General features: G+C 43.4%; 1 non-coding gene across 1 annotated transcript; it reads right to left on the bottom strand.

The window, feature by feature from the left end:
- Positions 1–2,316: 2,316 nt before the first annotated feature.
- TRNAG-GCC (transfer RNA glycine (anticodon GCC)) lies at positions 2,317–2,387 on the bottom strand. The gene has a single exon. It is a non-coding gene; the product is annotated as a tRNA-Gly (tRNA).
- Positions 2,388–12,940: the final 10,553 nt, after the last annotated feature.

The raw sequence follows: 12,940 nt of genomic DNA, 5'->3' as shown, positions 1-12,940 counted from the left end.
ACCAAGTGAGAAGGGCATATGTTTTGAATGGTCCATGCCAACCAAATGGTTTAGATTTTCATCGTATATAGTATGGACAAAGTTCAAGGCCTTTCAAAGAGGAATGGTATGACAAGTATGATTGGTTGGAGTAGAGTGAATCAAAAGATGCAGTGTATTGCTTTTATTGCTTTCTTTTTAAGCAAGCAGTGAAGGGTGATAAATATGAAGCTTTCACTAAAGTTGGGTATAATAATTGGAAGGATGCATTTGAAAGGTTGAAATCACATGTTGGTGGTGTTAACAGTATCCACAACAATGCTAGGTTACATTTTAATGATTTTAACAACCAAAGGCAAAGCATAGCTAGTATCATGTCTAGTGCTAATCGTGAGGCTGAAGACCTTTATAAAATCTGTTTGTCTTCTTTATTGGTTTGTTCAAGATTTCTTTTGATGCAAATTTTGGCTTTTCGTGGTCATGATGAATCATCTAGTTTGTTAAATAAGAGAAATTTTCTAGAATTGATTTGTTGGATGAAAGATAAAATTAAAGAAGTGAGATATGCTTTTGATCATACTCCAAGAAATCACATTATGATATCACCACATATTCAAAAAGACCTTGCAAAGTGTTGTGCTCAATAGATCACAGAGAACATCCTATGAGAAATAGGAGATAGAAACTTCTCTATTCTTATTGATGAATCATGTGATCTTTTTTGTTAAAGACAAAAGGCAGTGATATTGAGGTAGTAGTAGTAACTTGAGACATACAATGTTAAGAGAGCAACTTGAGATATACATTGTCCATGTGAGAAGGCATGCTGCTTTTGGTACTTGTGAAGATATTGCATCTCTATCTATGAAGATGGTTGAAACTAAAAAGCACCTTATGTTCCCTTTGGTTTTGAAGCTAATTGAGTTGGCCCTGTTATTACCCGTCACAACAACAAGTGTTGAGAGAATATTTTCGGCAATGAACATCATTAGGAGAGAATTGCGTAACAAAATTGAAGATGATTGGATGAATGATTTGATGGTTTGCTATAGGGAGAAAGAGATATTCAAATCCCTTGATGATGAGACTATTACTAGAAGATTTCAGCGTCTTAAAACTAGAAGAATGCAATTGCTTCAAGCCACAACTACAAGATTGACAACTTAATGGTATATTCACTACACTACTTTCATCAATGTACTTTTCTTGTATTGATGTTAATCTAATATACATTTTTCTAATTTTAGATTGGATTTTTGTTGGTGATTTGGTGCAGCACTATAGATTAAGAGAGAAATTTCGATATGCATGTTATTTTAAAACATTTCTAGTATTTTTACTTAGCCTCTATATTATTATCATAAAATTATTTTTATCTTGTGATCTAGTATAGTGATTTAGCTTTTATGATGTCGTCCCACCTATAACTTTATCCTGTGTCCGCCACTGTCTGCACAGGTGCTGGCGAATCAGGTTTTTGGCAAGTGCTTCTCGCACGTCCACTCGAGTTCCTCACCATCACCCGTGGAAAACACTATAAGTAAATCTACATTTTCAATTTATTATGATGACGATCTTATGGTTAGATCCGTTGTCGGTTTTTATTTTATACGTTAATTTTGTTGAATTAGTTCAGATCTGTTCTGTTCTAACGTCATGGATATTATCTGACAGTAGATCTGGTTTTTGTGTTTTATGCTGCATTATCAAATTAAACTTAGGTACTGTTAATTTTGCAGCAGTTATTTGGTTGGAGGTTAATTATTTACACCAAACTGCTTTGATATCGTTACGTACATTCAACTGAATCTACGATAGCATCCCTATGCATTCATCCAGAACATTTAAAGACAGTAAGTCCTGGGCATTTTCTGTAACAAACAAACAGAATTTCTAGCGTCTAACTACAACAGGTGGGAAGGGTTTCAAAAGCTTCCAGCTAAACCTTTCTGTTGGCCTAAAAGGTGCACCTGTTCAGTTAATATTACTGCCAGTCAGCCTTGTGAAATTGGTCAGTAGGAAGCTGTTCTAGTTTTAGCAGCATTGTTCTTCTGCACAGTATAGATAACCAAAGTACGTTGTCTATCATCAGGTTGCCTAACTGCATCTGAAAAGCCATGTAGATAGGATAGGAGGTGAAGAAATGAGGAAGCCTCAGGTTCCCTAGGTTTGTCGCTTAGGTTTCTTCCACCATTTCCAAGTTGTCAGCAATGAGGAAGAAAGTTCGGAAGAAGAGGTTGCTAGATAAGCAAAAGGAAGGCAAAAAGCGAATGAAACGTGAGACATTCCTCAGGAATCATTCTCCAAATCAAAAAATGGGTTGAGGAAGAAATAAAATGCACCAGCCGGGAATCGAACCCGGGTCTGTACCGTGGCAGGGTACTATTCTACCACTAGACCACTGGTGCTACGATTGATTAAAATTTATTTAGTAAGCATAAGTCCTAAGGTAATAAGAAGGTCATAAGACATGTCAATATGTGATTAACATTAAAAACAACACATGCGACTGCTAGAAGGAGTAGCAAGTCTCAAGAAAACCATGTGCACAATTCTTTGGCTCTCATCACCGCATATAGGAATCCTAGGATGCAAGATTGCCTCTATCTATACTACTCTATAAATTAGTATTCATTTTAGCTCTTGATTATTTATTTATATTTAAATGGATGATAATGATTCTAGACATATACATAAAACACATACATCAAATATTGTATAAATCTATTAAAATTCTAAAACAAATTTTAGATTTGGGATTGAGATGGTATTTAGCCAAGCCTATGTGATATAATCAAAACATTACCCATGATAAGTTTCAACGGGTATGTGTCGATTAGGGCTGGGCAAAAAACCCGTAACCCAAAACCCGAACCCAGAATAACTGAGCCCAAACCCGAAATACCCGAAACCCGAATTTTGTTCGGTAATTTCGGGTAGCAACTTGCAAAACCCGAATTTATTTCGGGTAATTCGGGTATCACAATCGGCTACCCGAAATACCCGAATTACTCGAACTTTCATGTGTCATGTACTCATGTCATGCTTAATTATTAATTTGTACATCTATAATTATGTGTAAGTGTGCATAACTTGTGATTGTAGATTGCTTGTGTTTTATATGTCCACGTATATCATTATTCAAACTGTATTTTTATACTAATTTAATAAGATGTATGTGTTTTTATGAAGCCGGCACAACAGTTCGGGTAGTTCATGAATATACCCAAACCCGAACCCGAAATTCCGGGTACCCGAATTTTCGGGTATTGTAAAACCCATTGTAATTTCAGGTATCGATTCTGAAAACTCAAAATTTTAAATACCTGAATTACCTAACCCGAAATTTTCGGGTAACTCGAATGCCCACCCCTAGTGTCGATCATGTATTTAAAATATTTCTACCTCTCACTGAAAAGGAGGTTGGAAGACAAAGTAAACTCGGCTATTAGGCTATCTCCAGCACATCTCCTATCTCATTTTCTATTTTAAACTTCTCTCTGTAAACAGTGTCTTCTACAGTTCCGCATCCCCTATTTTACACACTCTACTCGAGACAGTCTTATAGTTGTATTGAGAAGAAGAATAGCAAACACGCCTAGGGGCAAACGACATGTCGTGTCAAAATTGCTTGGGTTTTTCATAGGACAACATCGTCAAAGTGCCCTCTGAGTCAGTTGTGGACATAGAACACAAATTCAAAGGCTAAGAAGACTGTATGACAAAATCAAAAGAGACACTAAAAAATTAGTGTTGCATAAAATTCATATTTCATATCAATACAAGTTCAAAGAAAAAACCATGTAAACAAAAGAAGCAAACATACCGCTAAATTTTTGCTGCTCGAATTGAAGTCGTACCTTATCGAATGTCAATCTTCTCAAATGACGAGGGTGACAGAAGGGGGCGGGATTAGGCGGCCTCTCCGATCAAGAGCACTCCAAATTCGTCGGCTACCGAGGACAGGTTACATCGTCGCGATGAGTGAGATCGAGTCTATTAAACAGGCCGGTGTTACGATGATGACGAGTGGAGCGGGTGTGCCGGAAAGGTGGGGCCGACGGGAAGGGGATGGGGTCAAGTGGTGTCGCATGACGGGAAGAGGGCGATAGTGAGAACGAGGTATCGGGGCAGGCGGGACTCGAGCGACATTGGGAAGAATGGAGACAAACAGTAGTTGTGATGACTAGACCGAGAAGGAGGATGGGAGTCGGAAGGACAAAACTGATCTAACAATGAAACCTAAAATGGGGGTTGGTTTGATCCATCTAAAACTTTAGTTTTTTCTATATAAATAAACATTAGATATAAGAGGTTTAAACAATTAGGGGAGGACATGGCTCCGTCACTGCATCAATAGAACAAATAATTAAGAGGTGAATGTATATACCATTTCTGAATACAAACTTTCCCTAATCTTACATTTGTAGGAAAACCATGAAGGAAAGGCATGTGGATGTAGGCCATCTGGTACAAAGGTGACGCACCTACTATACTCCATCCAAAAGGGAGTGGGTTCCCATGCAAAAAAATCAATTAATAATTGTCCTAGAGATATGGTAGCAAGTTTCAATAAAAATACGTTTGATCTAAATTTTAACCAAAATAATAATAATATGTCTGTAAATATTTTTTAGAAACTAAACCATCTCTTATATTTTTGTAGTCACTTTAGGAACACTATAATAGAGTGCTAGCACAATAAAATCTATACACGCGATATAGATAGATTCAGACCACCTAAGCATAATATCTTACATCCTCTGTGTGGTGAATGTTTACATTAAAGTGCAAGTAAAGCTTACATATTCATATGATGATTAAGCTAGCAAGTGAAAATAGCCCATGAATTCTAGTTGTATACCCATCTCAACTGAGATCCAATGGTCATAAAAGTGAGATTGATAGCACAAGCCCTCGATTCTAGGTGCTAGATCCTAGCTACCATATTCCTATGTGTCAACTTGAGTCCCAAAATACCCAGAGTCCTCTCTTTTAAAACATAAGGGAGGAGAGAGCTACATCTCAGCATGGATAGTAGGTCCTACACAGCAGAGTTACAACAACTCTTATGTTTTTTAATTATTGCGACGTACATGGTGCATGCCTTTGGTAGATCACAATGACGAGTGTGGCATGTCACATTGGCAGGTATGAGCGCCACACCATTGAGTACAACATGCTTGGTATCTACTATAGTTACACACACTGCATAGTGCTTGTGACTGTGTCCTTAGGCGTTGCTACAATAACGTCTTTTGACCACAACACCATCCCTTGCAATAAACACAAAGGACAAAAACATTATCTCAACCACACGTGCACCACACAATTGATTTAGTTGGGAAAGCATTCTGGAGGGCAAATGTCTCCTATGTAAGAGCATCTCCAACAAATTCCAATATTTATAATCCCAATCTTTAATTTAGAGAAAATTTTAAAGACGATAGTTCAATAGAAAACCTATCAGTAGACCTTATCTCTCCGCACGCGAAAAAGCTACCCTCCCGTGCAAAAATTCCCGCCTGCGCTTCTCCTCTTAATCCATCTTTTTACCATTCCATGCTTGAATCGTCCTCATGCGCCTCCTGCTTAAGCTCCTTTGTCGCGTGTTAGGTTGTTCGCGCCCACACGGGCCTAGGTCTTGCAGAGTTGTTAGCTTTTGAGAGAGAGAGTGAGTGAGAGAGAGCATGTATTCCTAGTGTGTATCGACCATCAATTAGAGCGCACACCATAAGTTAGGGTGTGTTTGGTTGAAGAGTCAACTAGAATAGAGCGACTCTATTCTAGTTTTTGAGAATAGAACCGTTATATTCCGTGTTTGGCATGCAGAGCGAAGCCACTCTATTTTTTGTTTGGTTGAAGAGTAGAATAGAGTGGAGATGCTCCGTTCTTTGTTTGGTTGGAGAGCCATATGAGTATGGAGGGGAGGAGGGAGAGGAGAGTGCTCGCATCCGATCGTTTTTGTGGAGCGGGAGCATTCCAACTATTCATGGTAAATTTCCATATGTAGACTCTAGGAGCCGTTCTGCTCCTTTTTTGTCGAAAACCAAATATTAAGAAAATAAAATGGAGCCCCTCCATTCTCCTCCACTCCTCAACCAAACATACCCTTACTTGCAGCATCTGTTCCAGTGTGCGGGTCAAGTTGTTCTACATCCTCGTGCTCATGTGCTTCAACGAGCGGCTCGATGAGTCGTGGTGCGTGCCATTCAAGACGTCGAGCACAAGTGTCTACCAGACAAGCGTCTTCTTCTCGTCCGTTACCAGGCACATCTTTCGCGACTGCCTGCAGAGTACAAATAAGTCCCACATGCTGCTGCCACATCCGATTTTGGAAATCAAACTGAATGCAAACCATATACGTGCTAGAACCAAGACCCACGTACACAACAATTACATAAATGACTTATCATCGCATAATGCTTCAAATAATCATAAAGAGTAAGTAATATTTATAGGCTAGAGTCGTTTACATCATATAAATTAAAGTGCACATAATAGAAACGTAATGTAAATAAACCCATCACAGGCAACTGATTGGGGGAGGTTGCTAGCCTAATCTTTAAACTCGACGAAGTTCTTGAACTCCTAAAGAATCCACTTCAGTGCTTTCTTCTTCTCCTGAGCAGTGGTTGTATCGAGAGCAACCTGGTGTTTTGTGAAAGCAAGGGTGAGTCTTGCTTAGCTAAAATGGACTAACTTTATGTGGAGTTAGGCTCATAGAAGGTTGCTTTTAGTACATCAGGTATTTATATAAGTATATGCCAACTTTTAACATTAACGCGTGATTAATAAACACATGAAGCATATCTTCTTTCGAGAAACATCACCACCAATGTCATCGTCGTAACTATCGTATGTCAGATCACCTATGAATCTAATAAATGGAGCTCCTAAGATCGCTCTTGACCATGAGCACGACTGATATATCGGTTTCATTTCCCTGCAGAGGTTGCACACTTTACCCATGAGTCATGATCCCTTTTTGCCTCGGGTCGATCAAACCCTTAAACACTTCCAAGGTGAGTCGACAAGGTCTCACTACGTAGCCTTTACAAAGATTCTCCAAAAGGTATAGCTGCTCGTTTGGTTTCCTCGGTGTTATAAGCACAGTACCCCTCCCCAAGGGGGTAAACCACCCTCAGCAAAGCAAGTGCTGCACCCCCGAGCCCCATAGACCGCACGACGGTAAAGCAAACTACACCTCAGATTCCTTTAATTAATTAGCTAAGGGTGTCATGTTCTACCCTCATGGTTGCACTATTTTCTCGGGTGGTCATACAACGAACTGGTCCTTACGGAGTACTTGAGACATATCTTGACTCTCCTTAATATCACAATATCATATGTCTCATTGGAAACATCGTATCATAAATGTACCTCATCATGTTCATTGATTAAGTTCAAGCGCTAGCATTTAAGATAATCATCACACCCCAAACCATAAGGTAAACAAGGACAGGGTAAATAGAAATCTAGTTAATCCTTAGGTTGAATCATGTTGTGTGGGAATGTAAGTTATCATGTGAATAGAAATAATAGGTCATAGAACACTTGCCTTCACCAAACGAGTGCTCACGATCTTCAATCTCGTAGAACTCGAATAGCTTGTCCACTTGGTCGTCGAAGCTTGATCGTCAATTACTCAAAGTTCGAGAACAGATCACGTTCTATTCACGACACACAGCGAATACGAATAGGCACAAGCAAACAAAGATATACAAGTATAAGAACATTACACCATATAAAGAAAAAAAATATAAAAACGTGCAATATGATATAAAGCTCGCTTCTACGGTCGCGAGAGAAAACAAGCGTCGAAATTGGAACTATGGTTGAAATGTATGGTTTTCGATAGGTTTTCATAATAAACAGGTAAACTATGTTCTAGGTCAACTTTAATTAATATAAATAATTTACGAAAGATACTTCAAAAAGTATCTAACATGCAATTAATCTAAATTGTAATTTGATTGGAAGCCACATTTTTAAACTAGTCGGATTATATTTATCAACACGTCGGATAAGATTTACTATGTTTAAACATATAATAAATTTATAAACGACCCGACATACGAGTACTGCTAAATTATATCGTATTTATACTAAACAAATATTAAATACAACATTTAAGCTGGCATAATCACATACTTGTATGCTCCACCGCTTTCCTCTTGGCTTCCTAGTCACAATCGTATAGGTGACTGTGCATCTGTTGTACCTGTATATGGAATATGATGGTTGACTGGTTGTGCTGGTCCACTGGAGGCATAGAGCATGGAGCCTGGAAGCCTCACGCGGTCACGCCCACATCCGATGCATGTTTCGGTTCTCACTTGCTAATACCTAATTGTAAAAAAACGACCCGAATTGTCATATAAAACCGAATGTCTGGTACTAGAAACAGGCTACCAACTTTTAGAGAAAATTAAGGGAGTTGTTGGAATACAATTTTTTAGATACTATAATTTTTAGGAAGATTCCAATGTATAGGTATTGTGAGATTAATTTTTTGGAGTTTTTGGAGATGCTTAAAACACTCATTATATAAGGCTATGGGACACAAGGGTTCGAAGATGAAAGGGAAATGTGCTAGATAACCATTTCTACCTGTTTTAATGATTAAGTGTCCAATACATCAATATAGACTAACTAGTTGAAATGAGTATGAGCACAAGTCCACTTGAAGGCAATTTGAAGGAACAAAATCTTAAAGAACTAAAATGGAGACTAGAAAGTACAACTTTAGGTAAAATGGTAAAACCATGAGGTTTGAGTACTTAGATAACTTGCATATGCCTAATGCTCTATTTCTTGCACTTTTGTTTGATCTCTAACTCAACTTTGTGAGAAAAGTGCTTCTAGGACTTAGTTTGAGCCATAATATAAATCATGGTGAGATTATGGTGAAATGGTGAGTTCTCTACACTTAGAGTAAAGCCCCAAAAAATTTGGATCAAAGAAAAATAATGATATAAATAAATAAATATAATTATGTTAATATTTTGGGAATTTTTCCTTGAAATATTTTGAGATTTATTTGTCGGCGTTTCGGACCCACGAGGACCGTCAACCGACCAGTGAATTTGTTGCTGCGTGCCCCTGTCCAGATGGGTTGATGCAAGATGGAACACAAGGGGAAAATGAGGCTTATGTTATCTCGCACCGGGGTGCTCGTAGTAGGGGTTACAAGCGTCGCGAGAGAGCGAGGGCGAGAGCGAGAAGGAGAGAGTCCCTGCGTGCGTCTGTCTCTGCCTATCTCGTCTGTCCTGCCTCCCACTATGTCAAAGTCTTTGTGTCCACGTCCACCTGTGTCCACGTGAACGTGTGTCAACGTGAACGTGAACCTTTTTCCCTCTTCCTCCCCAGGAAGGCCCTAGACATCCCCTTTTATAGATACAAGGAGATGCCCAGCTGTACAATGGGGTGTAGCTATGTGCTAACGTGGCTGGTGGAGAAGCGCCTTGAGCCCTGTACGTGCGCTAACGTGGTTGTCGAAGAAGTGCCTTGAGCCCTGTAGAAGCATAGCTGGCGGTGCGGCATGGATCCTGCTGACGTTTGCTTGCTTCCGTAGGGGGTTTGAGAGCAACCGACGTCATGGATGCACGCGGGGAACCATCATTACCTATTACCGGAGAAACCTTAGATGAAACATCAGTCTTGTTCCTTCGTAGCCTGAGGCAGCTAGCTAGGAGTAGGGTAATGATGTATCCCCTATAGCGTAGTCGGTCCGAGGCCCAGGTCGGGCGAGGCGGAGACTTCTCCTGAGGCCGAGACTGAGGTCGGGCGAGGTTGTGACTCCTCCCGAGGCGGAGGCCTGGGGTCGGGCGAGGCGGAGACCTTCTCCCGAGGCCAAGGCTGAGGCCGAGGCCTGAGGTCGGGCGAGGCGGAGCTCCCTGTTGTGCCCGAGGCTGAACTCGGGAGAGGTCGCGACTTACTGTTGCTAGTCTTGCCCTGGTGGTTGGCACAGCAGTCGGAACGGGGTGAATAGCGATGTTTTCCTATCAGATCGGTCAGTAAAAGGGCGAAGTGACTGCGGTCACTTCGACCTTGCCGACTGAGGCACGCGTGTCAGGATAAGGTGTCAGGCGATCTCCACATTAAATGCGCATGCGATACAGTCGATTGGTAGGGCGATCCGGCCGAGGTCGCTGCACGACAAAGTTCGCCCAAGCTGGGCTTCAGGCGAGCCGAGGGTGCGCTCACTGCCTGAGGAGGCCCTCGGACGAGGCGTGAATCCCCCCGGGACTACTATTCCCGCCCGAGGCTGAGGATGGGCTCGGATGAGGTTGCGTCCCTTGGTAGACGAGGCCCTGACTTGAACCACGCTTTATCAGCTGTTTATGGTTTGTTCTGAAGATGTTTTCCAGCCGTGTTTAGGAGTATTGGGGGTACCCCTAATTACGGTACCCGATAGTAGCCCCCGAGCCTCTAAGGGAGTGTGGGCACTCGCTTGGAGGTTCTGCCGGATTTTTGCAAGGGGACTGGCCTCTTCCGGTTATGTTTGGTTCCAATGGGTGCGCGCGAGCGCACCCGTCGGGTGTAGCCCCGAGGCCTCCGAGGAGTGGTTTTACTCCTCTGAGGTATTAATTCTTTTTGCGATGCCTCGGTCAGCCTTGTTGTTCCCTCATGCGGCCTGGCCGTAGCCCGGGTACACGGTTAGGCTCCGAGTTTTCACGCTGGTTTGTTGACGTGGTCAACGGTTCGGCCGTAGCCTGGTGCGAGAGCAGCCCCCGAGCCTCTGCACGGAGCGAGAGGACGATCAAGGTCCGTCTCGACTTTTATTGTACGCCCCTTCGTCGCCTTTCCGCAAGGAGGAAGGGGGGAAAGCGCCATGTTACCCTCGAAGGGCACCAAACATGGTGTTTCCAGTGAGTTGCTAGCGGGTGATCCCAGTGGACGCCCGAGCCCCGTTCGATAAGGGTCGGCTAGTGGCCCAGAGGCGCGCTCCAAAAGTACCTGCAGGTGATTTGCCGGACCCGGACCCATTCGATAGGGTCCGAGGGCTCGATGCCTCCCTCCGGTGGGACTCCGTTACAAAATCGTTCTCGCTGGTCTCGAAAATGTCCTAGGGTACCTCGGGAGCGTAGCCCGAGCCTCGGCCATATAACAGACGTACCCAGGGTCATCCCTGACTCTGCGTGCTCTAGGGCGGCTGTCGAACCCTTCCGAGGGGCCAGCCTTCGAACCCCTGATTAGTAAAGGGCTCGGAGCCCGAGTGCTCTAGGGCGGTTGCCGAACCCCGGAGGGCGCAACCTTCGAACCCCTGATCAGTAGGAGGGCTCGGGGCCCGTTTCCTTCACTGGGAAGGATCCTTTTCAGAATATCCCCTTTCCCGGTCCCTGTGGCAAGAGAGAGAGAGAGAGGAAAAGGAAAAGGATATGAATTTAAATAATGTGGCACACCTTTTTTGATGTGGCCATCATGACGGAGGTGAAACGGCGCCCGCTTCTCCTGTCGGAGGTGTCGCTTGCCCTGCCAAGGAGTTAATGCGATGGGACGAGCGATTTGTGGGGCGTTTGTTGCGTGTGCCCGAGCCGTTCGAGGAACAGAAAGACCGTTTCACCCTCGAGTTTGAATTTCGCGACGGGTTCGGGCGAAGTTTTGGGTGGATCTCGCCCGGGCCTTTATATACTCGAAAGAGGGGCCGGCGGTGGTTCTTTACCCTGCCATTTGCACTTTCCTTCTGCTTTGGTTTCCGCAACCTAAGAGAATAGCCAGAGAAGAGAAAACCGCGCACCTCATCCCTTCCGCCTCCACCACCTCCGTTCGGCGATGGCTAACAAGGTGACCGTCATTCCACCGCGCGACCCATGGCCTTTCTCCACCGTCGCCGTGGAGGATCTGGAGGCCCTTGTTGCCGATGGTTTGCTCCGTCCCCTCTCTGGTGGGCCGCAGCCGGAGTGGATGGCCCCCGCGAGCGAGGCTGATCCGACTCTGCCGCCGGGGTATGTGGTCAGTATCATCTCCTTCCATGAGCGGGGGTTTGGAGTGCCAGCGAGCCGCTTCATGCGGGCGCTCCTGCACCACTACGGGGTGGAGCTGCATAACTTCAACCCCAACTCTATCGCGCAAGCGGCCATCTTCGCGGCGGTTTGCGAGGGTTTTTTGGGGATTGACCCGCACTGGGACCTGTGGATCCATCTCTTCTCCGCGGAGTTCTTCGCCGCGACGACGGAGGTGAAGAAGGTCCGTATGGCGGTGCGGGCTGGTGGCTGCACCCTCCAGCTGAGGCCGGGGCGCGTGCAGCAATACATCCCTGCCTCCCTTGTGTCTTCGTACAAGGGGTGGCAGAACCGGTGGTTTTATCTCCGGAACGACGGCGGGATGCTTCCGCCGTTTTCTCAATGAGTGGTGACTGCCGCCGTCATGAACTAGCGCTGGGGGGCCACGCGCGAGAACCAAGAGAAGCTCCAGCCTATTCTGCAGGCCTTGTAGAAGTTGCGAGATGCGGGCCTTACCGCGACGGGGGTCGTCGCCGCCACTACAACACACCTTACCTTTTATGACATTCACCTTAAGTCATTAATAAGTGAATATATGTCATAGATTGAAATCTATAACGCTTGTGTGACATTTTTTGGTTCGTCATCTATGTGACGTGGCTAAACATGTTCTATGACGAATTGAAGTTTTTCTGTCATTAAAATTGTGACGATTCTACTTCGTCATAGATTTTATGACGTTTAAATATTGTCATTACTCCAAAGAAAAATGTCACTAATAATCAGCTTAAGCCTTGCCATATGGACCAGATTGTCATAAAATCATGCATACCTATGATGTGGAGCTGATGTGACAAATGGTTATAACGCTTATTAATATGACATAGCACTTTTCAATGACAAATTTTGTTGTCATAATTTATAAAATGGCCCATGCTAGTGGTCGGCCAAATTTGTGGCCTCATTAAATCTAATTTGTAATTTTCCATGAATACTATTTTATATTATCAAAA

Source organism: Zea mays, chromosome 6 (assembly GCF_902167145.1).
Source record: "Zea mays cultivar B73 chromosome 6, Zm-B73-REFERENCE-NAM-5.0, whole genome shotgun sequence".
In the NCBI taxonomy this organism is placed as follows: Eukaryota; Viridiplantae; Streptophyta; class Magnoliopsida; order Poales; family Poaceae; genus Zea; species Zea mays.
Note: the sequence above shows the minus strand (reverse complement) of the source record. Positions and strands in the feature narration are given on the sequence as shown.